At 41.4% G+C, this 24,060-nt stretch overlaps 1 long non-coding RNA gene across 3 annotated transcripts; it reads left to right on the forward strand.

The window, feature by feature from the left end:
- Positions 1–2,609: 2,609 nt before the first annotated feature.
- LOC119700825 lies at positions 2,610–24,060 on the forward strand. Of its 3 annotated transcripts, XR_005256892.1 has the most exons (4): positions 2,610–4,309; positions 6,007–6,136; positions 7,624–8,763; positions 20,081–24,060. It is a non-coding gene; the product is annotated as an uncharacterized LOC119700825 (long non-coding RNA). The 3 variants fall into 3 exon arrangements; XR_005256893.1 differs by lacking the exon at positions 7,624–8,763; XR_005256891.1 differs by lacking the exon at positions 20,081–24,060 and having other exon boundaries at positions 7,624–10,257.

Here is a 24,060-nt window from a genome sequence, read left to right on the forward strand (position 1 = left end):
TCTCTCACTCAGACACATCTGTCTTCCTATGAGTTAGTTTTTGTTTAATCTTCTATTATCACTCTAAGCATTAGAATATTTTCTGTTTGCCTGTTGGGAAAATGTGGCCATGTTTGATTCCTTTGGGTTTTCAGGTCATTTTGCATGATGGTTAAGCCAGAGTGGGTGTACCCATTCAGTGTAGGGATGATAGATTGGTTTGGGTTGGAAGGCACCTTAAAGCTTGTCAAGTTCTGATGCCTTGAGAGGCTACCTGGAACAGAGGCTAGACAGAGTTAAAGGAATCAAGTGGGTATTTATTAAAAGGCCTTCAAAGGATTCACCTTGGGCAGTACGAGAGCCTGGCTGTGGCTCTACCCAAGATGGATGCCTGGTCTGAGTTTTCACACTTCTATAAGTTTTGGTCCATTTACATACTGGGGATAATTGTTCAGTTACAGCTTCGGGTTATGAAGTCCCATCCTCCCAGATCACTCTCCTCAATTTGCCATTGTCTACACTTTTTGGGCCCGAAGGATGCCGCAGTGTCCTTAGTTGTCAGGCTAGAAAAGGATTGTTTAATCTAACTGAACTGTGGAGAGAACTTGCTAACACTTTATATGAAGTTCAGAGTTATGCTACTAAAGTAGTAAAGAATATGGAAAATACGAAAATTAAGCTTAGGCCATCAGTTCCAGCCCTGCTGCCATGAGCTGGGGCACCTTGCACTGGACTAGGTTGCTCAGAGCCCTGTCCAGCTTGGCTGAGAACACTTCCAGGCATCCACAGCTTCTCAGAGCTACCTGTTCCAGTGCCTCATCACCCTCACAGTGGAGAACTTCTTCCTCATAGCTCATCTAAAGCCACCCTCTTTCAGTCTGAAGTTTCATTACATAGAACAGAGCAACATTGTCACAAAGCTAATTCAGTGTTTGCTGTAAAAAGAAGAATAGAGCTGAAAAAGACGTTTTCATAGTTTAAACCTTTCTTCAGTGAGACTGCAGAAATGAAGGAGCCTTGGTTTTTTTTGTTTTCTCGAGCAAAACATTTATGCATCAAACCATTTCAGCAAAGTTTTTTCATCTAAAATACCTCCTCAGTGAAAATAAAACATTGCTGAAATGCAGATACTCCATCTATAACTGACAAGCTGCAAACCAAAGATTTTTCAGAGAATGTGGGAATTTTTCCATTATGCAGCTTCTGTCACTTGGTGACACAAATGCTTAAAAATCATATACCATGGTAGTGTGGAACCATCAGTGTAAATGATGGGACAGAGAATGTGAAATTACTTAGTTTGGGGTTAAGAGATAAGACAATCTCTGCTACTCATTTACTTTGTGAAGTTGAGCAATTTGCTGAGTCTGGATCTTGCCTAGAAAAATGTTAGATGGCTTCTGAACAGCGGCTGCTGCTGGCAGGTGCTGAGCATTTTGCTTTCGTATAGCCTAAATGTTGCAAAACATTTGAGTACCTGAACTCAGTTATTTAGCATTTATAGAAGTACATATCTGTTGGTCATGATCACGAATTCCTTCCGGTGCAGAAAAGCTCGGTAAGTTTTGTAATTACCAATTTGTACAGAATTTACAGCAGTTTATATCAGTTGAGTACTACTGAAGTGAATCTAAAATCTAAAAATGGTGTACATTGGTATTAATGAGCATCACTTCCCACTCATGTTCCACCTAATGAAGTGGGCTGATGGACCGTGGCTTTAAAGCATTAAGATAGTGAATGTCTTTTTCAGATTTTTGCTATTCTGTCTGGATAAAACTGTGAAGCCAACAAGGTACATACTGCAATAATTATCCAGAATTTACACTGAAAAGTTCTGATTGCTCTGGCATGTGCCAGTTGCCTGGAGGCTTGCCCAATTCTCATGTGTTAGGTTCTAGTCCTGCAGCTGGCTTTGAGACAAGGCTTTGTTCTCCTCATGGATGCCTGACGTAAGCATCCTCTTCCAGGTACCCAGTGACAGGTGAAGTTCATTGTAGTAAACTGTGCTCTCCAGGACTCTTACCTTGCTTGGGAAGAGTTCTTCACTACTTTCATAACCTCCAACTACTATTAATTTGGTGACTGGGAGGGACTAGGCCTGCATTGTGCAGAACAACTAAATTTCCTAGTTTTGGTCAAGTTGTTCTGATTGTTTTGATAAAAATGCCTTCTTAGAATATTTTAAAGCAGTTGTCTCTACCCTGTTACATGAATGCATTTTGCTTATTTAATATAGCTGGATGGTGAACAAATATACCTTCAGCCCTTGAAGGACTGAGGGAAAGTTTTAAACAGTGGTTTAATGTCCCAGGAGAAACTGGTTGTACTAGGTTTTGGCCTGTTGCATGCTGATGTTTTGAAATTATTAAAACTTGTTCCATAAAGAGCAAACCTAGCATTTTGGTCTAAACACAGCTTAGTTTTGAAGCACTGCAGATTGTTGACGATGCAATGAAACCCTCAAGTACAAACACTTGAGAAGGAGTAAATATGGCAAAAGATATGGGCAAATTGCCGTATTATACACATGTGGGAGAAGGAACAATCTTAATAAATGAGTATAATATTCAGCAAGAAAAATCTCACATGATTTTGAAAAAATCAAGTGGTATTTTTCTTTTTGAATATTGTAATATTAATTGAGATTATTCAAAATGATGAGAGGGGATTTTTTATCTAAGATACTCAAAGCACATCAAATAGCTTCCAGTTATTGTGAATTTTACTCTATGTATGGCCTCCTATGAAAAAACAGCCCAGAAGAAGCAGTTCTCATGTTTTGCTCTTTTCTAAACCAAATTAAAGCATGTGTTTTCCTTTCTTGCAGTCTAGCAATAATTAACTACTCATTTTCTTTCTATTGTGTACATTCCTACTGACCTTCATGTTAACATGCAGATGCAGCAGTAAATGAAAAGCTGTATTGGCTTTTTCTGTTGTTCCACACAACCCAAAAAGTATGTTTGCTAGTGGAAGGAAATTATTCTCCAGCTTCTGAGAAAGTACTGTGGAATATACATTGTTTCTATGTGGACAATTTGCAACAGGTGAGAGCAAAACACAAAGTTCAGGTCAAAGCTTAGGTTGGACTGTGATCCGAGGTCTGTCTCTCCATCGTGCAGACTGTGTGGGCCTTGCAGGAAAAATGGTGCAGTGTTTAAGACACTGGCTTGGAGAACAGGACTGTTGTAGTAAGTTCCATATTCCATCACGCTTTTGTCTGGCAGCAGGTAAGTAATTTAGCCTTTGAGCTTCAGTTCCATCTGTAAAATAGCCATAAGTAGTGCTCCCCTTCTTTGCAATTGAAGGTAAATACAGGAGTGTGGGGTTTTTTGATGCTCTAGAGAACATTTCTTTTCTTGTCTGATTAGTTTTCTTCAAGGTTAGGAAAAATTGGTCTGAATTTGTGTGAGAATCAGATATTTTGGTTCCAGAAATTTAACATGTTTTGAAGAATCTTTTTCAAAAGAAAATAACAATGAAATTTCTCAGATCTTCAAACTGGTAAAATACTATGTTCCAAAAATGGAAATTTTATATTTTGGGAGGCAAACAGAAAACTCATCTGTTTTTCACAATACTAATATTTTTCGGAAGAACTGCAAATATAAGTGAGTTGAAATTCAACCCAACAGGAATGTTTTGTACAGATGTACAAAAAAAGCAGAAAATTGGTCAGCTTTTTTTGGTGGTCCAGCTGCCTCAGCAATTTTTTGAGATTCACCAATTTTCAATGTTTTGAGCTGCTATTTACCTTATTTTCTGTAACAATGGGTCCTCCCTTCTGACCTTGGCATGCCAAAAAAGCAACAGTAATCCTTCTAAGAGTTACAGGTGCTAAGTGGGGGAGATTGGGGCACAATGAAAGGAGATGAGAAAGAACTTGAGATACTGCTGGGAAGAGTGTTCCTCCTGTAGCCCCTGAGGAACACTTGGAAGTGGAGTGGTGGATATGAAGAGGAAACAGAATTCAGTTGAGTGAGAGCATGAGGAACATGGGACATAAATCCGTTGGCATATACAGCCATTGTAGGCTCTGCAGCTCACAGAGCAAATTGGGATACCTCTTGACCCCTTTTCTGTTTCCTCCCCAGCAGATTGGAAGTAAACCTTTCTTTAGAAAGTTCCTAAGCAAGACAAAGGTTATCATGAGAAGAGAGCATCGGAGGAGGAATTGTATAGCTGTCCTTTGCTCTAGCCTACCTTAAGAGGCCAAACATCATGGAATCATTTGTGGTGGAAAGGACCTCATGCTGAAAAGTGTCTTTCAGGTTCCAGGTCACAGGGAGAGGTGCCTCCTATCAGCTTCTTTCCATAACTCAGAAAGGTGAGTATCAGCAATGCCAGTCAAGATAGGGGAGGAAGGTGTTCCCTTTGCTTCCGAAATTCCTGTGGGAGGAGTTCTCAGCAATCCACAAATGAATGGCTCAGGCGCAGTCTAGGAATGTGTTCTTCCACTCTGAAGAGAAACCACTATGGATATAACCAGAAGTATTTGCTCCCTTATCTATTCTATATGAATTTTTGGGTGCCAGTGATTGTGGCAGGCCACCCATAATTCCTCATACCTACAGATGTGAGGAAGGTTCATACAAGAACTGTAACTTGTGCCATTTCTGGATGAACAGTACCATTAGGAGTCCTCTGAAGCCTGGAAAGCAGCTAATCTTAGTATCTTCACTGTCTGCTTCTGTCTTCCTCTGGTTCTTAGAGTTATCCTGTGAGTGGCTGATGTGGGTTTGCTGGATGTTCCATATAACAAAGAATTTCTTATGATTCAATCCAAAATCCCATGTCCTACCTAAGAGCCTTTGGGACACTTCTACTCCTTGTATGTTCTGTATGTTTTTAACATACATACAGATAATGGGTTGTGTGATTTTGTGGCCTCTGCTGCCTGCCTGCCTACCTCTCTGTGCTTCTGGATCAAAGCAACAATGCCAGCAACACTACTAAATGAAGAAGCCTGTAAGGAACTCTGAGGATCTGAGGGACACCTTCCCATGCATGAAGTCTGGCAATCCTAGCACTATGTCTCAGAGTTCTTCCTGGTTGCTTTCAGTTGGCAAGCTTTTGGTTCATTGCAAAATCTTATTTCTTATTGCACTTAGCAGTTAAATTTTGTCCCCTAACTACTATTCCAGCTATTCTTTTGCTCTGACAGGCCTCTCAAGTTGTTTAATCAGAAAATTTCATTAGTATACTTCAATTTTCGTGCCAAACAGTTATGTTAAATTTATCCTGGGACAGTCTTTTGAGGAATGCCACCAGTAAAATCCATCCAGGCCGATGACTTCCTGTTTGTCATTTCTGCTTTTAGCTACTTTCATGCTTGGCTTACAGTTCTTGCAGCTACTAATTGTTTCCCTCATGACATCATTCCAAATGCTTTGCTAAAGTCCAGAGGGAATATATCCCCTGAATTTTTGTCAGGTTGACAAGCTGGTTACCTGATTAGGTAGTACAAGTAATACTTTGACATATTCTACTTCAGGACTTTTCACTGTCCCCACTTTTCTTTATGTCACAGTTTGCTGTGATTCTTGTGTACTTTTCTGGAAAGAAGAACAGGTAGACAGATGTTTTCCAAGGAAGTACCTGGACATTCTCATACTCCATCTGTTTAAATGCATTTTGATGAACACAAAATTAACCATTCTGTTAGAAGTACCTAAACATCGGAGAGTGACCTGCCTCCCCACTCCAGGCAGGAAAGAGAGATGTTTGCTGATACCAGTTTATTTCAAAAGCTCAGAAGTTAATAATCATCCTGTCTTTTGTCACTGATTATTGACTCATAAGAACCGGGCTTGGCTAATAGAAAATTGCCATAAATAGTACAAGAGCACAAGGATGGATTTATTTAGTCAGAAAAACCATCACTCGCCGGACTTGAAGAAGAGGAAAGGCAGTGATCAAGTCCAATTGACAAAATGTGATTAAGTGAATTGTCACATCTGCATTCATTAGCAAAATTATTTAGGAGGGTGCAAAAGCATTCACACCCAGTTCTGGTTTCCACAGGTCTTTGGGTGCCTATTGCTTAGAAAGGCTCTGACAAGGCAGGCATGACAACCAGATAATGACTGCTTTGAAGAACATAAGTTTCCCTTTGCTTCACTTCTTTGGAATCACAGAAGAGACACAGATAAAGGTAAAAATATAATTTTTCAATTGTGCCACCAGTTTTAGTTGAGTGATGCTGATGGCACTTTGTGATTCGTTCGTGAAGTGTAACATCCTTTGGGATCTACTTGGATTATGATCTGTATGCCCTGCTGGATCCTAGAAACTCTAAAGATGTCTTTATCCCATTTCATGTCCTATTTACCATCAGTCCCTCTGCCCATCCTTTTTCAGGAATATTCCTGTGATGGCATGGTCTAGCTAAAATTCTGATCATCTCTAAGTCTCAGAAGAGCAATAGATGTTTTGTTCGTGTTATTTTCTGTCTTCCAAGACAAAATAAGTTGGCATGCAACTTTCTGTTGAAACTACCATGAATCTTCACAATCAAGTTCTAATTCTAGCCCTAAATCTATGGAAAGTTTCTCCTATTCTAGATTATTTTTTTCTACCTATGTTTGCAGGCAGACAGTTCCAGTACCAGAAGAGCCCATGTTAAGTGGTCTGCTGGTAGTACAGAAATGCATAGCCACAAAACCAGTTTCATTCCAAAGAGACGTTTAGGACTGCCTTGCTTAGGAACATGGCTCTTAGGGCAAATATCTACAGCAGATAGGAGGCTTCAACCACTTAATTCTTTCAGGAGTCAGCAATTTTGTCTCCTCATCAGTTTTTGAGATAAATCAAGGAAAAATTTGTAGTCCCTACTTACAGTATAGCGATCTTCTTCACTCTGTCCTGAAATAGATCCTAAACAGGGCTATCAGATCCCAACTATCTGAAAATAACTTCTGGAATTTTCAGGACTGTGTTCTGGATAAATAGCCTCTTTTGTGTATGAAACACTTATGAAATCATACCTCTAGTGTATACAAGAGGTATGATAATATTTGTGTCTGCTTTGCTAATTTTATCTGGATAGACATAGGAGTCATACCCTCTGCTCTCTAGTTTTAGTTAATGTGTTGACTATCCTGTTATCATTAAACTTCTCTTCCTGAAACACAGCAGGGGACAGTCCTTAAAATCATCTGCATATTCCAAGTATGTATACTTTATGGACAGCTTCTTATGAATATTTCTCTGTTGAATGCTAGCTGTTATGTTGAAAGTCTTCCTCATCATTCTCATGGCTTTACCATCTTGTATCATTGTAGAAAACATCGCAGAGATACTTCATATACAATAAGGAATACATGCACTTATATTTGCAGATTCTGGATTTATGGGGAGATATTATGTTTAGTACAATGTTGCTGTATATTTGCTGTTGTAGAAAGTGATAGGGAAATTCCTCTGAAGAGGAATTATACACAGGAAAATATATCCTTGCCTCAAACGAAGTGAAAGCATAATCCCACAAGTCTCCTCTGAATGTTAGGCATATATCCAGTGTTTTTCCACTGTGTTTGCATTGCATTGATCACAAGAGTCATCAAATCTTTGCCAGGATTATGTTAATTCTAATTGAACCCCCAATCCCAAATCTGAGGTCTTTCCATTGTTTCTTCACAGATGTGCTGTCTCAAAAGCAGTCGTATCACAAAATCACAGACTATACACTGGAAAGGACACTTGGAGGTCATCTAATCCAATTCCGTGCTCAAAGCAGGGCTAACTCTGGAGTCAGATCAAGGTGCTAAGGATTATTTGGTGTGAAGGTGTCTCAGGATTATGTGCTGTCTTGTAGCTAGTTCCTCAAGCTTAGGTAAGTCAGTACACAAGATCATTATATCTGGGAGGACTGCAGAATCAGTACCTGTCTGAAGTGTAGGTGGAACTATCATCATCTGTGTTGGTGCAAAGCTTGTTAGAATATACCAGGGACTATGGTATTGATATCTCTGGACTTAACATGCCTGTCCTGGAGAAAAAACATCCTTAAGGTGATTCAAGGATTCACCTTTGTCCCTTTTCTGTGCATTCTCATTCAAAGCAAAGAAAATCTAGAGAGCTCTATTTGCTTTTCCCGCTGCAGATGAGGGAATGGGCTCCTAGTGAGAGTATGGATGGAACAGGCTTTCTAAGAGGTGTTTGAAGAGGGGAAGCGAGGAGCTATTTTTGGGTGAGCTGGTCAGCCATACTCCCTTTTGAAGCCTCACTGCCAGAAGGGCTTTGGCAGTGGGAAGGCAACCATGCAGTGGGACATGAGTGGTAGTCACATTTCTGTGCACCCAGCAAAGCAAGAGCCACAGTCATGTTGTTGCAAGCTCACCACCAAAGGAACGGGGGCTGCTCAGCCCAGCCCAGTCCACAACAAGAAGAGAATTATCCCCCCAGTACACCTCAAACAGTCCACACCATCTATTGCTCTTCAGCCTAGTCAGTATTTCTAGTTCTCTAAAGGAGGGCTACTAACATTTGGAAAGTCTCTACACACAAGGTCTTTCCAAACACTCCTGTCTCATTTCCCTTGGACTGGAAATCATTTCAGATGTGCCAGCTGGTACTCAGCCCCTGGGCTGATTCCAGCACCTGTGCCTAGTTTTATGTCAAAGTGAGCTGGCTGAGCCTGTGGGACATTACAGTGTGGCCTGATGCAGGTGGTGCTTGGAAAGCTGCTGCCTGACTTCTGCAAGGAGGTGGAAAGCAACAGTGTCAGAGCAGAGCTGAGCAAAACAGTGATTTCCAGTTGCTTCTGATGTTTGTTTCTTGGTGAGTGAGTGACGTTTTTAAGAATATTTTTAATGCTTGTGGTAGTAGCAAGAAGTTGCTTTGCATGTTTCTTTTGTCTTGAATTTTAGTATGTCTGTTGCTAAAGATATAGTTACCCCTGCACTCCAGAAGAGCCCCCCAAACAGGGACTAGTCAGCTGGATAACTGTCTGCTTCCAAGGGTCCAGATGTAGAGTGAAACTTCTCATTTGGCATTTTCTCATTTGGCTTATTTTCCAGTGAAACACATTTTCTTTTGATATAAAATATGTGATTCAGTTTCTAGAGAGCCCTGTTTTTGTCTTCTTCTTGTGCATTATTCTTATTAGTAAACGAAAAAAATGAAACAAAACCCCCAAAACAGAGCAGTAACCTAAGTTCACAGCTGGAGAATGTAGGCGTTCTTCCCAGGAAAAAGTTAAAAGGAAAGACAAATTGAATTTAGTTCTGTTAAGTAAGCAATAAAATTCTTTTAAAGAATAGTGCTATTTTTCCCCCTCAAAGGTATTGTATGTAACTAATGTAATTAATTATGCAGTTATTCACAACAAGGAATAAGTATGTTTCATTCACCTTATTTTGCAAAAAGAAAAAAAAAGGGTCCTCAATCTGTCAGGTGCAATGTAAATAAGAATTGAGGATTGTTTCTGAGCACTGAAAATGGGGCAGAGATGGAAAGTTGTGGGATAAGGATTGTCTCATGGACAGTGATGGCAACAGTGAAAGAAAGAATAAATGATTTATTTGCAGTCATCATTGTAGCTTTCAGTTAGACCCTGGTTTATATTCAAAGGTCTTGCCAAACATTTGCTTTTGCCAGTTTCAGGATTATTTATCAGCTTGGATTGACAAAATAAGCTTTGGGCCCATGATGTAAGTCAGATGTCTAAATCTGGTTTTCCATAGGGAACAGAGTGGGTTTTCCCAGCCTAATAAGCCAGAACTTAGTCTGTCAGAGGTGTCTGCCATGAGGGACTAGAGAATGAATGAAGTCTGACTCTTGTCTGTGGAGGTTGTTTTTGAGAGCAGTACTAATCTGTGGCCATTAAAAATGGGCCGGCATCCTTTCAGTGTCTTTCTTCAGCAGGGTTGCCTCTTTCACAGCTGTCTGCTATGGCTCCTTTTCTAGCAGCTTCCACATGACCAGTTGCTCTCAGGGGGTCCTCCCAGCACAGCAGGATTGAAGCTCAGGGAGCTAAATGCTGTGCATCCTCTCAGGAGAGAGGAATCCTGAGCTATTGGGAGTTACATTTCTCTGGGTGGGTTTTCATGCACGGAGACTTGTGCGTGAATTCACAAGCCCAGGCAGAGTTGGCACCTGTTTTCTCAGTTGTAAGTGCTGGTCTTTCTTCTACTGCTTAGTGTTTTATAGGCAGAAGAATTGAAGTACTCTTAGGTGGTGCTACTTATCCCTTGCAGATGAGGAATTATTGAGGAAGTCAGGTGAGCTTAGATACAGGACTCCCAAAACACCTGCTCTTGAGGAAACCAGCTTGCACTGAAGGCAGTTCTGGGCACTGCCTGTAGTCCTCATCTCTGTGCACTGTCCCAAGTGACACCTTAGCTGTCAGCTGTTTGCTTCCCCTGATGTCCAGTGGAGGTATGCCAAGTGGCTGTGTGCCTGTGAGGAACCTCTCAGCAGGCTTGTGATGCTCAGAGAACTCAGAGAGCCCTCAGGACCTGTCCTCAGTGGGTTTCCTTGCAGATACTTCTGGACACTGACAGTATGTCTTTTACCTCAGTCCCTAGATTATTGGGATGTTAGAAATTACATGCTTCAGCTGAAAAATCTCTTGGCCCTTTTCATGACCTCTAGGAATGTCATCTAGAAATGCTGGATCCCAGCTTACACTGTAATTGTGAGGTTGTGCAAGCATTTGCACCAAGGCACTGTTGTCCAATTTTTTTTTTTTTGTGTTATAGAGTTTGGACTCGAGTGATTTCTGAAACATTTCACCATCCCCTTAAGGCAAAACTCATCCTGAAATATACTTCTGAAAGGAGGCTAAGTAAACCTATTGTGATGATCCTCAGAGTAGTGCATGTACTTTATGAAATTTCATGTACAACACATCATTTGGTTTACCACCAGGTCTAGGCCTACTGCCAAAGATTTCTTTCCCTGTCTGGTATAGAAATGATATATTTAAATGTAGTCATAATTGCTTCTCAGATTTATCCCCTGAGTTGAATGAGCCTCGGTGGGGATAGCATGCTGTTCCCCCTCCTCCTCTACAGTCTATTCCCTGCTGTGGCCAGTTTATTCTTACAGAGTTTCCTGGGTAACTAGGGTCATAGCTCCTCAAAAGAGAAGGTTGCACCTGTACTTCCTGACGACAATGTTGAACTCTGCTTGCTGAAGAAGATGGTTCATCATTCTCTGTTGTGGTGTGACAATAACTCATCTCTGAGCTTTCATGCCTGAACCTAGATAGACATGCTGATAGTCCTGTTTCTGCTTAGAATCTACAAGATCCAGAAGTCCTTTGAGCAGCAGGCTTGTGTGCCTTGCAGGAAATAGAGTTGCATACTGAGTATCTGCTGAAGCAGGCTGTCAGAGGCTTGCTGGGGGCACATGGAGAGAGGATGGCTGTGGGTAAGACCTCAGCTTGCAGGTATGTTGGGTTACCTGGTGGAAAGCTTGCTGCCAGGGTATTTGATGGTCTTACCCTTGGCTGCAGCTTTTCTCTAGATACATCTGACTGAACCTGCAACCAGCAAGGGGAGTCATGGAGCAGAGGGATGCTACAGTAATAGCACAGGCACTGCCCTTGAAGAATGTGATGAGAGTGAGGCATGTGCTAAAAGAGAGAAATCCAGCAAGTGGTCCTCCTAGGGTAGTGTAAAAGGTCTAATCAAGTCAAGCCAAACTTTGTTTTCCCTTTAGACATTAGCCTGTTCTTCAAAGGAATAGACCCACTTCAGAAGGATGGATTCACTGCGTGCAGAGAAGAAAAATACAAGGTTACCAGGCCTTTGGGGAACCTAACTTGCTATCTAACTATTTGTTACACAAATGCTTATTTTAAAAATCCATAAGAGGGCATGGTAACCTTGTGATGACCTTACTGAGCTGCAGTATATATGACTGCTTTGTGACGAGGGTTCTGCAGGCTGCTATCTTACAGCATTAATTTACCTTGGCCTAATTCAGAACAAAAGAAGGCATATTTATTTAATTTTTCAAGGTTAACAAACTAGTGTTACTGAATAGACTGCCCGAGTATTTCCTTTGAACATAATACATTTTTCTCTTTCTTTGTTATTTCTATTTCTGCCACACTAAATAATTGTCCTCAGGCTCCAGTTCGGTAGAGCATTTCTGTGCTTAGTACCCTCAGTGGCACTTATACATGTGTTTAAATTTAGGATTGATAACCTGAGAACTGACTGAATTGTGGCCCCGGTGGTAATGCTTTTAATTGCAGTGTAAATCCAGTCTTCCCAATGGCCAGTAGATGGGGCAAGTAGGCCTCCTTATAGTTATGGTTAAATTTTTGGGGTTTTTTTTTTGAATGCGAGGTTAAAATGTAGCTGTCGTTGGCTCTCAGTTCAATAATCTAGTTTGAAGGCTCTTTACCTTTGTACTGTAAGGGTAAATTACGAACTTTGACGTAACTGCACTATTTTCTTTACAAACATGTGTCGTAAACAATCGTTCTGTTCCTTGAAATTCTGAGGTTTAAAATTATGTTCCTTTCTTTACACAGAGATGAAAACAAATCTTTTGAAGGTTTTGTTGTGCAAAGATATGGAAATGTGTGTTCCCTCCCCAAAACTAGCCAATCGTGAGGTGTTTACAACACTCATGGGGATGCAAAGGATCCAAGTTTTAGTCCCTGGTAGTCTTCCATGTGCCTGTAGAGTGTACCAATGGCAAGATCACCTTACTTGCCTTTGGGTAATCAATCCTCTCCTGCTAAAGCTGTTGTCACTTTTACACATTTCTTGGTGCACCAGATTTGTACAGACTACATGAGTGGCCATGGTTGCTGGCCACATTTGCTCTCTGCCCACACTTCTTGCTGCCTATTAACACTTCATGTTATGTACTTATCTAAAGAGAGGGTGATCCTCAAGTCAGTCACTGAATACTGCCTGTTAAGAAGAGTAACAGCTTTTTCTTGAACACGTAGATACACACAGGAATAGAGAGTCCTCAGTTTCCCTGTAGCCACAATCACACTTCTGTTTGTTGTTCATCACATGAGCTCCTTAAGTGTGCTCTGCTTTGTCCCCACTTCTTGGAGCTCAGCTTGGTAGTGTGAGTCCTGGAGCAGGCTGTGTTCTTACAGGCAGTGTGATGCAAGTGCAAGAACTGTTTTCTGCATTGCACTGAGGCAAATGACTCCTCAGGTGCAGAGCCCAGGGACAATGGGGAGCTTCTGCTTGTACATAGACCAGATATGGTTTGCCTATTTGAGTGTATCTTGCTTGTGTGGAAGCAGCTCCTACTGTTCAGCCTTGAATAAAAGGTAGTGATATTTCTTTTCTGTTTTATTTTAGAGGGGGCAAGCTGGCTGAGGCAGTTCAGTGGCAGGGGTGGGTGAAGAAAGCTGTATCTTTACTAAACTGGCCAGGCAAATACAGCATGTTAAAATAAAAGAAAACAGTTTGGCTAAAGATTAAAAAAACCAAGCAGTCATCAACCCCCAGCTCCCTCTCCTTGAACTTTGGAAAGCTGAAATGGAGGAATAGATGTGAGCCCACCTTCTCAGATACATAGGGAGGCCCTCAGCTGCTGGGCTTTAGGTTAGCACAGGGGTCTCTGTGTGCCACCATCTGTCATTATCTGTTTGTGATATCCAAAACTTCTCTGAGTGGGATGGAGCACAGAGGAATTCCTGTCTGGATTGGCATGACTTTCTCCTCTTTCTTGAAGCTGTTACATGGTTAAATCTAAGATGGGTAATACTGAGTGCAGAGTGGGGGTGCAAGGCTTAAGCTGGTGTAAACTGAGAGCAGCTCTTTTGCAGACAGTGAAAGTAACCAAACTCCACAGATGTCTAAACCAGTAAGAGTCTGGCTCGCCTTCTCCAAAAGTACATTATACAGAATCTAGGCATTACCTTAACCTATTCCATATTTTGGAGGAGCAATGTGTGTTGTGTATTTCAAAGGTTGCTCCAGCTTCTCTCTCTTTTGCAGCTTCACGATGCCCTCAGACTTCATCTCTAACACTGCCCCCTATGTGATGAGCAGCATGATTCAGACAGGACTTCTTGCAGCCAAATTCCTACAGCCTGCAGTAGTCCTGCTTTCTGTACTTTCCATTCAGGCCTCTGACAGTCCTACAGCAAAAATTCCTTTGGCTCCTACCATATCTACTTTTGCTTTTGAATATTTTTATTGGCTTACTGTGTTTTGAATGAAATGTGAATTCCTCAGTGCTTTTCCAGCCAGTGTTTGCATTTTGTTCATTGTGCATGTCCTGACTGTCCAGCACCCTTTGACTTCCTTGTGGTGTTTCTCTATTTATAATTCTCTTCATATCCTTCCCTGTTCCCAAAGAGATGTTCTCTTCATAAGATAAGCAGTGTTACAAACTCTCAAAGCCTCTGCCTCCACCCTACTTCGGGCCTTCCCTGAAAAGCTGGTCATTTCTCTCTAAATTTTCTGGTTTGTGATGGAAGGAACTGCTTTAACAGGAACATATTGCTCCTGGGGTGGGTATAAAATATGTCTCAGATGACACAGGCACCTCAGAAATGTGAGTTTTGACACAAATACCTCATGAGGCAGCTGGAAACACCTACAGCATGCGGTATTTTAGAGTAAACCAACTGTTCAGTGACATGCTGGCCTCTGAGGAAAGCTATGCATGCTGCTAGCCAGAGGTATCTCAGGAGGACTGAGAGTCCGTCTGCTATTTGGCTCCTTGCAGACAGCAGCTGTTCCACAAGAAGGTGAAACATGCAATAAATGACTGCATTTACTTGAAGCAAATCAGAGCTCAAACAAAGGCAGTGGTCCAGCCAAGTATGTTTACTGCTCTGGGAATGCTTTTGTGCTGAAGCAGCATCTTTCACCCAAAATCTCTGAACATTTTGAAAACATTAAGAAGGACAGGCTAATGCCTGTGTTTGCAGATGTATTCGAGCCAGGTTTTGGATGCTACTGTCCATATAGCCTACACTGTGTTTGGTACTGCTGTGGCTGCTCAACCAACCATTTCCTTCACTGCAAAGATGGTTTCTACAGCTGGTGCCAAGCTCATGCTGATGCAGTTACATTGGTAACAGGACCTGAGCAGGCCACTGTGTGGCTAGCTCAGGTAGGTACACATGAGCTGTAGTCACTTGAGTAGAAAAATACATTTGTCTTATTTTTAGGAGGCAAGAAGATCCGTGACTGATGACAAAAGATCAGTCCCAAAGATACATTTCTCTTTTCTACTGCTGCTTTTGAGGGGAGAGAAATGGGAAAAGTGAAATATTGTGTAGATTGTCACTAGTGAGAATAGGTTCAGGCTAGGTTGTGCCATGTCCAGCTGCTGAGTGAATGTTCAGATATTGTCTGATACAGGAAAATGTCCAGTGACCCAGAAGGGAGAAAAGTAATCTCTTCATATGTGTGCATATTTTCCTCATGGACCAGCAGATGCATCTTTGGATGCTGCTTTTGAGACACAGAGGTGACCTTTAATCTGCAAGGGCATACAGAAAAGGGCTCTATCTTCAGCCAACAGGAGGGTGTTAATGCAAGGATTCCATGTTGTTTTTCTAGAAAAGAACATGCTGCCCAATAAATATCACCTGCTTCTGAGTACGTGCCAGGGGTTTGGCAATGAGTTAAGGGCCAAAAGAACTGCACAGCCTTGAACTATTTCCAGCAGAGCTCTGGAGGCTGATAGCTCCAGAATGATTGGAGGATGGCTCTTCCTTGCCAGACTATCCCCAGACAACTGGGGTGAGTGGCTCCTCCCTGATGGCCTGGTGGTCCAAAATTCATTTTTCTTTGACATACGGAAGGGGGCAATCTGAAAATTCTTGGAACAGACAACCAGTTCCTTCCAACTTCCACACACTTTACTGAGAAACTTGCTTGTTCCCATTTGCTCAGTCCTGGTGGTTTGCTGCAGACATTTCCCCCAGATGACTTTGCTAGAACCACTGTGAAACTGAAGGCACTACTCATATTCTACTCTGAGTCCCGTAACTACAATTGTTTTCAGTCTGTGGAGAGGGTTTTTTCCTCTCTCTTTCATTCTCTCTGCTCCTTGGCTTCCCACAGTGACAGCCGTATCTGTTTGACTTGAGAGAAGCTTTGCATGTGCTATGAGTGACTCCTTCTGCTAACACTTTGTCCTCTGGAGCCTGTTGCTGCACAGTATAAATAAATTTCACTGTTTAGTACTTTCCCATTTTGTTCCTCTGCTGCTGGCAGTGAGTTGACCTACACTGTTTTGTTTTTCAAATGTATCTTTCTTTGCCCTTCTTATATGAGACAAAGTCACAAGATTAAATTAACAAGGATGCATTATTGATGTATACTCTTTTGTTGTTGTTTCGTGCTGCACTAAAAGTTCTGCATAAAAAGGGAATTAAAAATGCAGATGACATTCTGGAATAGTATTCAATTTGGTCTTAGGATGAGAAATAAGACTTTATCCCTCTTCAGAAAGTCTAATGGTGTGTGCTGATTAGATACTGTGCACATATAAAAAGCATTTTTCAGTCATCTGGCCCCATAAACTCAGTGTTTTTATAAACAGTCTTCATTTGGCCCATTCTGTGCTGCTAGAATGACCAGGATGTTTAGCACATCAGACCTTGCTTTGCAGTGGTGAATGCAGGTACTGGAAGTTCTCCAATTGTAGTACTATGCATGCCCCTGCAACCTCCTGCTCAGAATATGGTAAATATTTAGAGTGGCTGAGCCCAGTTTGGGCTCTGTGCTGTTTTAACTAGATTGTTCCTGCCTGCTTTCAAGCTGGCTTAGGCATTTATCCACCACACCAGAATCACTGTGGATTACATGTACCCCTAATTGGGTATGATGAAGGCCACAGTCATGTTTTCCATGGTTCCAAGCCTGAAGCTTAGAGCTCTTGAGGTTGTTTTTACTGCATGAATGTGACTGCATGTGGATTTTAATACAGAGAAAAACATACCAGGACCAGCTAATGAAGTCAGTAAAGTGGTTACATTTGCCTACTTTCTCGGAAATTATCATAATTCCTGTCTTTCTCGGGATGAATAAAAGAAATCTATCAATCTAGACAACATTATTTTTGTATCTTAATATAGCATAAATAATATCAATCAAGTGGGTTTTGTTTTCTCTTCCACTTCTAAGCGAAGAAGGACGGTACCATGCACAGGGTAAAAAAAGCAAAGTGAAGTTAACCCATTACCATTTGCATTTTACAAACCAGATCTTAAAAAAAAATACTTGAAGGAGGGGAAATTTGTCACCTTAACGTTGCAAATGATGTGAAACTAGTATGTCCTCCCACTACAGCATATGTTTGTGGTGGGTGGGCGGGGGAGATGCAGGGAAGAGGTGATGGTATAAAAATACCTTGTAAAAACAAATGTTTGGCATGGGGAGAGAGTTTGTCACTTCAGCTAGACTAGAGGGGGAAACCAGACAGACAGGGGGCGGATGGGGGCGTGGGGGGAGGAACCGAAGTCACTTCAGCGAGGTAAATAACTTATCAGTGTCTCAGAAATAGCAGTCAACTAATTAGCTGGAAAAGATCAGATATTAAACAAGAAGGTAGCCTAGAAAGTTAAGAAGTAAAAGCTATTTAAATGAAAAATTAAGACCTTAGGGGACTTAAGCATGTGACAAATACCAAGCAGAAGGGTGACAGGTAGAAACCCCAAGGTAAAGGGCACAGTCTTGCTAGCAGCCACTCTTCCTGCACTTCCAAGAACAGAGAAGCAGGATTTTTCTCATTTATCCTTCTAATAGGCATGCTAAGACACATACAGACTGGGGCTCTATATGGTAACATAAATGCAGCTTTGTAATGCACTGCTAGCATGGCTCTCTCCATCCACATGCCATATGGAACAGTTTGTACACTCCACAGCATCCAGAACCGTGCAAATGCAAACACCAGCATGACCACCCACAGTGGTAGCCAGGGTGGAAAATGCCAGTCGCCTTGTCATGCTCGTGGGCAGTTTGTGTGCTGTGGTGGGAGATGACATCCCCACATCGTGGGTCCTGGAGGATGCAGGAGCCGGCGGGAGGGAGGGCCAGGAGGGACAACACTCAGTGCCCCTGCACAGTTCCAGCTGGAAGTAGTAATAAGTGATAATTATAGTTTAAATTTGGTTTTAATTGACTTGCCTCAGTGGATGAGCAGGTGCCCAACCCAAGGAAGAGTGGTTGAGTGTGTGAAAGACATGAGGAGAGAGCAAGCTGGTGAGGTGCCCTTACATCCACTGTTCTATTACCCACATGTATCCTGTTTTATGGAGAGCTTCAGGTGCTGCTTTCCTTTCTACTTACTCCCTGTTGCTTTAACCTAGGGAAATTTAAAAGTGATTTGAATGGACATCTCTGTGAAGAGCAGGTGTTTTGCTAAATCAGACAAAACCTGCTCACCTGCTCCCTCTCTTCTTTTACTTGAAAGTATGTCTTTCTCCTGCCTTGGTGGGTGACTTCTGGGGGTAGGTCAACCTCTTCCTCCATGGTGTGGGACTTGGAGGGTATTTTAGCTGAGTAAGCAAGGCTCTGTTGCTGTGAGGGATTATACCAACCAACTCTGTGCTGACAGACTGGCTGGTGGGGCTTCTGAGGGATGGGCATGGAACTGTTAAAAGTGCAGGACAGGTTTTGAGGTTGGCATGTGCTCCTTGGTTCTCAATTTGCAGTCAAGGACCGAAGAAGATTCAGCTCTCTTCTCCTTCTCTGACCTAAAACATATTGCTGAGGTCTGTTCTGCAGGGTGAAACTTTCCACTAGTAGGTGTTCACACAAATTTGGCTATATCTGGCTATCTTCATGTGTTGGTACACAGTCATTTCATACTTACATTCCTCTGAAAAACAATGTGTATTTTCCCTCTTCAACGAATTTCAAAGAAAATATGCCAGCAGAACATTGACAGAGAAATTTTGCATACTTCAGTCAGGAAACTGAAACCTAGAATACCTTCTGAGCCCCTGTCTGTGCAGCTGTGTTGCTGCTTTGTCCTTCAGAGCTGACTTAGAGTAGCTGTGGGGATTAGTAGTCTGAGTTCCCTGACTTACATGCATGTAATAGTAATGAAATATTTTGGTGGAAATCTAGCTTTTACATTTCAGATTTGTTTCGTTGCACCAGTTGGTGGATTAAAACTGCCATCCCAGCAGCTGCCTGAATATCATGTAACACAACATGCCTTGATGCCTTGTCATATTTCAGTGTTTGCTCACAGCACGAACAGTCCCAAGCATTGTGTTGGGTTTTTACAAAGGTCCAGAGTTAGTGAAATAGAGAGGATCTTTTTTCCTTCACTTTCTCACAACCCCCCAAGCTCTCATGCCTTTCTGCTATCCCTTTCACTGATTTAGTGATCCACCCTTTACTGTGCAAGTGCTTGGGGGCACTGATAAGCAATGATAAGCAATGCAGTACAGAAAGCCTTTGCAGATGCTTCTGCATGTGGCTTCCTGAATATACTGAGGTCTTCCTGCGTATGGGGAGCAGGTAACACTATAGTAACTGAAGAGTGGATAGTATAACAGTCAAAGCTACCAGGTTTACAATTAATTAAGAACTTTTTTTTTGCTGGGGATCTTAGCACTAAACCCTAAAACTTTTCATGGAAATTCGGTACTTGTGATGCAACTCTTTGGGGAGTTTCTTATGTGTAAAATGCAATTTCTGATGAAAAGGAGAAAAAGAGAAATATATTGTAGGGTGTTCAATCACCTGATCATTAGGTGATCACTGAGATGTACAAGACCAAGTTGCAAGTTCTCTGGATGAATAAGAAACAGCAGTATCAATTAGTCTTTCCAGTAAATAAGTGTCTTAACTGTCGGGCTCTTGAGGAGGATACATGAGTCTGATTTCTGTGGCTTCTTCGTGCAAAAATTCTCAGAATCTTTATCCAGTTCTAAAATTCCTCTTTTTCTTTTTTGTTGGTACTAAAAATTTATGGTTTTGCAAAATGATAATCTTGTTATCCATCCAGATAGAATAATAAAAGTTGTAGGTGTTTTGTGAACCTGAAGTAAAGAGGAAGAAAATGTGTTAATTTATTGGCTCTCTGTGAGAGGAAAGTCTGGGCTTCATTTAAAAGTCAAATGTAGATATCTTTTTTCTAACTTTGGCTCGTGACAGATCAAGATTTGACATATTCTCATTTTTCCTAGCAAGCTGCTAAGGATTCAGACCAACTTGATGGAAATCTACCTTTGACAGATGACAGCAGGATTTCATGAGTGATTTCTATCTCAAGGCGACTGCCCCTTCTCCACAGCCAGCAAGTAGCAATAGCATTTTAAAAGAACGATGTCAGAGAGCAGCTTGGTTTTCTCAGTTGTCATCATTATTTGTTTCTCTCCTGGCCAAACCACCAGAAGCAGGTTAAGGATGACACAAGCTAGCAACAAATCACCGGGTGGAGGACAGAGCATGTGACAATGCCCTGGCTATGGTGCAAACATTTGAGCTACGTTTCGAAAGCCTGGATTTGTGTTCAGCAGAGTTCATGAGTGAAAAATAAAAGTCTCTGACGATAACAATCAACAACCTCAATCTCATTAGTGTCTACTCTTCAGAGAAGAGGCTGGAGTGGATCCCATCAAGCTGTGATTTGGTTCAGTGCACTGGGGAAGGTTCCTAGAAGCATTACCCCAGCTTCTTTACACTGTGCGCTGAAGGGGAAAAAAACAACATTTGGCAATTTGTTGTCAATATTTGTATAACTCCTGATGCCACTAAAACTGCATATGTAGGCTTTAAACTAACAAAAACAAAGCCGTGGCCAAGCTGGAGAGCTGGATTTGTTTCCATGCACAATTAGGTTTATTTGTTTAGGTCTCATTTTATTTGCTTTCAGATGACTCAGATAGGAGTATTGCAATCCTTTCAAAGTGAAGTAGTGTTCTGTGTATTTTGGGCATTGGGCTTAGCCAAATGTGGAAAGAATTGGCTGCTCAATAGTATTTTCCTACCCAGAGGTTTTTTTCAAACTTTTGAGAGGAACTGAAGGAATGTTCCTTCCATGCCAGGCTTTTTCCCCCCCTTCCCCTTCACAGCGTCTCTCCACATTATTGTTAAAGAGCACAGGAATTTTAAAACACTCCTCTGTTGTGCAACTGTTAGCAACTGCTCTTATTAATTGTTTTACCATTATGCTGCATATTTAAATTCTCGCTGGTGTCATCCATAACATGCTGCTGTGAGTGTCTTTTAACCCATTCCAATAGAATGTATCAATGGGGCCTTGCTCAGAATCTCCCATCCTGCTCGGCCAGCTCTGGGTTTGCTGAAAATGATTTCCTGCATACATGAAGGGATATGTACATTTTGGCAAGTAGCCAAGTTTTCTGTTGGGAATTAGTCACTAAGGGCAGATTATTTTCTAGTGGACATGATGGCATGCCATCAGTGTTAAGAGAATCGTCTTAAATCTCAACACCATGGTGTTTCTTTTATCCCCCAGCCCCCCAAAAAACAAAAGAAAACAAAAAGGCCAGGGTTTTTTTTTTGTCTCTTCTGTCTTATATGTGTAGGAGGCAATGGCTTTTAATTAGTGCTTTGGGCACCACTGGGGATTTTTTTCCCTTTGATTTCTTCTGATAATTTTGCTTCTAGAAATACTACCTCGGGTGATGTTTAAAATGTAGACAATATGAACAGATCCACATTTATTTCTATTTCTATGAAACATAAAGGATTTCCTGCACTCACCAGAAGTATGCGTTTGATTTATAGCCTTCCTTAATGCTCTTCCCACTCACACTCATAAAGGAAATATAGTAACAAAGACTATTAGACAATCTATTTTAAAGTTTGCCCTGATAAAACCAAACTGGAACTTTATTCAGTCTTAAATGTCAATCCTAAAATTTGGGATGTTTTTCTAATCAAGAACAACAAACGTGGAAAGTGTCTCTGTGGAACAGAGCCATGGCTCAGCACGCTGCTGGCCCGCTGCTGCACACACACTTCAGGGGCAGATGGGGTTTGCCCATCACAGACTCCTCCCTGTGCAATAGCCTGCTCTGTGAGACTGCTTGACCCTGGGAGGGACTGAACAATGCTTATGATATGGGATTTGTTGGGGTTTTTTGCTTTTTGCAGGATAAGAACCCAAACTATATCTATGACAAATGACCCCATTGAGGAGGAATGTAAATCTTCAACTACGATAAAGAAAAAAGAAGTAATATAAATTTCCAAGCCTGTGTTAAAAAACCAAAAACCAGAAGAAATAATAAGGTAGACAAACTGGATGATGCCTAGAGATCTGTCCATATGACACTTTGTTTCCCTCCCTCCAGCTGCGGTGATCTGAGACTGTCAGAATAGATGAAACCCATTTAGTGTCCTTACTTAGCATGGTATCACTTTATAACACCTTCAGGGCATTTCAACATTGTGCCTGGAAAGCTGTCAGACGACACAGTCCAGTGTGCTGGCTGCAGCTCTCCTGCCCTGTCCCCCCCACACCATTTTGCTGTGTGCAGTTCTTAAGTTTAATCCAAGGCTGAATGAGACTCTGGATTTCACTGGAAGCTGAGGGGGCTGGATCAGAACCTTTCAGAGCTTATATTCTATGGGCTGGTGTTAAACATGTAATTTGATTATTAAAGCATGGTTTTGATGCAGGATGCAGGAATTAGTCTGACTTCTATTGACTAATAAATATACAGTTAGCTTTTATAAGCTGAAAAAGTGTAACCATTCCAGATGCATATCCTTTGAGCGCATAGGAAAATATAAAGACAGTACACTGTGTTATAGGTCCCTCATCTCATAAGAGGCTTCCTATATTAGCCTGATTTTTACAGTGTTTGGGCTCCCTTAGTTGCCATGTACAGTTGCCATGTACAATTAAGACACAGACTTTTTTTGGCAAGTTATGTATCTTTGCATTTTTACTTACAAGGGACTGTGAGCTACAGCCGGGCAGGTTGTGATTTCAATCTAAGGTGGTTTCACCCCTTCCTTCCTGCAGATGTGTAGTTGTGTGTAGGCAGATACTTGCTGATGCCTGGCTAGTAATTCAAGTATTGAGACTTGTGGTCTTACCACCACTTCCTGATGTGCTTTACAGGTAAGCCTGAAAGGGGAAAGAGACTCTGGGGAGGAAAATTAGACTAAAAGAAGTTAAAGATTTAAAGCGTCAGCCTTGAAGCTACAAAGCAGTCAGGACATGGAAGGAATCACAGAAAGCAGACTGTACTTCCTCTTCCATGTGATGAGGGACCTGAAAGTTTGAGAATAGTAAAAACTTACGGCTGTGCCAAGCACAAGTAAGATAATGCACATGTTAATCCTGTGTTATCCTATCCCTCTCTTCCCTAAGACAGAATGAAGTAAGTCTGTATCTAAATGCCTGCTCCTGTTTAACTTCAGGGTAAAGTAAAATACCTCACCCTGAAACATCTCTGGGGGGGGTGTAAGTAAATCACAGTCCAGACAAGACATACATGCTTTTCATCTGTTGAGAAGTATTACATCTTAGCTGAGGGTGGGAAGGAGGTGGCTATAAGCCATGAAGGAGTACTTTAAGTCACCTGAACATTAAACATATCCTAATCACTAATGACAGCACCAAATGCTGGGAAGCATGAGGAGAAAGAAGGGTGGAGTAAGATGAACCACCAATGAAGCTTTGAGATCTAAGCATGGCAGAATCCAGGAAGGCTCCAGAGGCTCACAGGAAACTTTGCCTGTTATCCTCTGAAAATGGATTTTTTTCTCTATATCTGAGGCTTGGTACACGTAGTCTGATTTAATCTAATAAAAGAGAGGATAAACTGCAGTCTGCTTTGATGTACAGGTGCTACTTGTCAAATGCCACTTTTCTCCCCTACTAATGCAGATCAATCTGTCATGTAAAAAAATCAGTTATTTTGATAACCCAGCTTATTTGTGATGTTTCACTTTCAACTGATAGTCTTTATTACCTTGTCCTGCTCATTTTAAATAGGACATTCAGTCTTCCATGATTAATACCCTTATTACAGTGATACATGTTTATTTCCTCATTGCTGGAGTTCATAAAATTAAATTTCCCATATTTGAACTTCATCAAACTGAAACATACCAGGTATCCTCATTCCCCCAAATTTTTGTATGTTGCTTTTCTTATTGTTACTCACTTCTTTTTTTTAATACT

This window comes from Motacilla alba, chromosome 4, assembly GCF_015832195.1.
Source record: "Motacilla alba alba isolate MOTALB_02 chromosome 4, Motacilla_alba_V1.0_pri, whole genome shotgun sequence".
In the NCBI taxonomy this organism is placed as follows: Eukaryota; Metazoa; Chordata; class Aves; order Passeriformes; family Motacillidae; genus Motacilla; species Motacilla alba.